Below are 3,836 nucleotides of genomic sequence, written 5' to 3' on the forward strand. Positions count from 1 at the left end.
TGTAAACATTATTCAATTATCCCTTACTTTATTCAGTTCTAGTAACAAAGCTGTTTAGCTAGATTTCCTCAAAGTCAAAAGAAATCTTCAATTGCTAGACTGGTTTTTGTTAAAAAAAAAAAATCATGTTGTAGTTTTTTGAGTTACAACTATGGAACAAAATATGAATGAAGAAATAAAAAGTGAAATAAAACTATCATTTTTATATCTTCAATATTCAAAAACACATGGCTATTGCCAAACTCCTTATACTATTTCCTACCATGTCAAAAGTTGGATCTATTAACAGCAACAAAAAATGAATGTTTTATTTGTATTTTGCTTTTTCCTGTTTTATTTTCTCAGGCTTTTTTTCTCTACCACCATCTTTCTCAGCTCTCTTGAACATCATTTTTTTATGGTAAAAAACACTGTAAAATAGGATGGGAAAGAAAATTTGATATTTAGTTGGCTCAAGTAACTTCCATGATCTTTCTGCGTATTAGGTAAAAATTATATTCTTTTCTTTTTATCTATTTTAGTTTGGTCAGTTTATAGAGGTTAATTGTAAATGATCAAAGGATATATGTCTTAATAAAGAAAAATTTAGATTTTTTTCTCTCCAGTGACTCTCTAGGGTAGGCCCACTCAGGGTCATACAGGACTCAGAAGGGGCAGAGCAGCTGGCCAAGGTCCTACAGGGCTGCATCTGCACCCAGGAGGTGGAGCTGATCCTCAGTCCTCAGTGCACATTCCCTGCAAGAGGAGAGCTTGCTTCCAGGAAGTTCTCTGACACCGGGACTCAGGGAAGATCTCCATTTTTCTCTCCAGTGACTCTTGGAGGCTGGTCCACTCAAGAACCCACAGGCCACAGAAGCAGAAGAGAAGATGGGAAGGGTCTTATGGGCCTTCATCTGCACCCAGGAGGTGGAGCTGTTCTGCAGCCCTCTGCATACTGGTCTTGCCAGGAGAGACCTGGTCTCCCAGGAGTGCTGACACAGGATTACAGACTCACAGGAGGATCAAGCTCCAGTCAGAGAAAGCAGGAACATCTAACAGCAGAAATTACCAGATGGCAAAAGGCAAACACAAGAATCTTACTAACAGAAACCAAGACTACTTGGCATCATCAGAACCCAGTATTCCCACCTCAGTGAGTCCTGGATACCCCATCACAATAGAAAAGCAAGATTCAGATTTAAAATCATATCTCATGATGGTGGTAGAAGATTTTAAAAAGGACATTAATAACTCAAAGAAATACAAGAGAACACAGTTAAACAGATAGAAACCTTCGAAGAGGAAACACAAAAATCCCTTAAAGAATTACAGGAAAATACAACCACATAGGTGAAGGAATTGAACAAAACCACCCTAGATCTAAAAAGGGAAGTTGAAACAATAAAAAAAGAAGTAAAAAGTCACAAAAGGAGACAACTCTGGAGATAGAAAACCTAGGAAAGAAATCAGGAGCCATAGATGCAAGCATCACCAACATAATACAAAAGACAAAAGAGAGATTCTCAGGTGAAGAAGATTCCTTAGAAAACATTGACACAACAATCAAAGAAAATGCAAAATGCAAAAATATCCTAAGTCAAAGCATCCAGGATCCAGGATCCAGGATCCAGAACATAATGAGGCCAAACCTAAGGATAATAGGTATAGATGAGAATGAACATTTTCAACTTAAAGTGACAGTAAGTAATATCAACAAAATTATAGAAGATAATATCCCTAACCTAAAGAAAGAAATGCCCATGACATACAAGAAGGCTACAGAACTCCAAATATATTGGACCTAAAATAAATTTCTCCAGTGGCATAATAATCAAAGCACAAATTGCACAAAACAAAGAAAGAATATTAAAAGCAGTAAGGGATAAAGATCAAGTAACATACAAAGGCAGACCAATTAGAATTACACTAGACTTCTCACCAGAGACTATGAAAGCAAGAAGATCCTGGACAAATGTCATATGGACTCTAAGAGACCACAAACACCACCCCAGGCTACTATAGCCAGCAAAACCCTCAATTACCATAGGTAGAGAAAACAAAGTTCAGAAATCCAGCCCTTCAAAGGATAATAAAGGGAAAACTCCAACACAATGAGGGAAACTACACTCTAGAAAAAGCAAGAAAGTAATCTTTCAACAAACCTAAAAGAGGACAGCCACAGAAAAGAATCCAAACACTAACAACAAAAATAACAGGAAGCAACAATGACTTTTCATTAATATCTCTTAATATCAATGGACTCAATTCCCCAATAAAAAGGTCATAGACTAACAGATTGACTACTTAATCAGGACCCAACATTTTGCTGCATACAGGAAATCCACCTCAGGGACAAAGATGGATACTACCTAAGATTAAAAGCTTGGAAAACAATTTTCCAAGCAAATAGTCCCAAGAAACAAGCTGGAGTACCATTCTAATATCAAATAAAATCTACTTTCAACCTAAAGTTATCAAAAAAGACAAGGAGGGACAATTCATACTCATCAAAGGTAAAATCTACCAGATGAACTCTCAATTCTGAACATCCAATTGCAAGGATATCCACATTCAATAAAGAAACTTTACTAGTTCATAGCACATATTGCACTGCACACAATAATAGTGGGAAACTTCAACACCTCACTATCATCAATGGGCAGATCATGGAAACAGAAACTGAACAGAGACTAGTGAAATTAACAAAAGTTATGAAACAAATGGATTTAACAGGTATCTATAGAACATTTTATCCTAAAAACAAAAGGATATACTTTCTTCTCAGCACCTCATTTTACCTTCTCCAAAATTAACCAAATAATTGGTCATAAAATAGGCCTCAAGAGATACAAAAATATTGAAATTATCCCATGTATTTACTAATAATACATAAGACTAATAATAACATAAAAAATAGAAAGCCCACATACATGTGGAAGCTGAACAATACTCTACTCAATGATAACTTGGTCATGGAACAAATAAGGAAATTAAAGAATTTTAATGTTTAATGAAAATGAAGCCACAACATACCCAAACTTATGGAACATAATGAAAGTGGTCCTAAGAGGAAAACTCAGCTCTGAATGTCTTCAAAAGGAAACTGGAGAGAGCATACACTAGCAGCTTGACAACATACCTAAAAGCTCTAGAACAAAAGGAATCAAATTCACCCAAGAGGAGTACACAACAGGAAATAATTAAATTCACGGTTGAAATCAATCCAGTGGAAACAAACAAACAAACAAAAAACTATACAACAAGTCAACCAAATTAGGAGATGGTTCTTTGAGAAAATCAACAAGATAGATAAACCCTTAGCCAGACTAACTAGAAGGCTCAGGGACAGCATCCTAATTAACAAAATCAGAAATGAAAAGGAAGACATAACAACAGAATCTGAGGAAATCCAAAAAAAAATCATCAGATCTTACTACAAAAGCCTATATTCAAAAACTGGAAAAGCTGGACAAAATGGACAAATTTCTAGACAAATACCAGGTACCAAAGTAAAATCAGGATCAGTTTAATGATCTAAACAGTCCCATTTCCCCTAAAGAAATAGACCAAGTCATTAATAGTCTCCCAACAACAACAACAAAAAAAAGCCCCCAGACCAGTTGGGTTTAGAGCAGAGTTCTATCAGACCTTCGAAGAAGACCTAACTTCAATTCTCCTAAAACTGTTCCACAAAATAGAAACAGAAGGTACTCTAAGCAATTCATTCTATGAAGCCACAATTACTCTGATATCTAAGCTACACAAAGTTCCAACAAAAAAAATTCCTTTATGAATATTAACGCAAAAATACTCAAGAAAATACTAGCAAACAGAATCCAAGAACGCATCAAAATGAA

The sequence above is a fragment of the Mus caroli genome, unplaced genomic scaffold (genome assembly GCF_978045245.1).
Source record: "Mus caroli unplaced genomic scaffold, Mus_caroli_1 scaffold_12, whole genome shotgun sequence".
Lineage (NCBI taxonomy): Eukaryota > Metazoa > Chordata > Mammalia > Rodentia > Muridae > Mus > Mus caroli.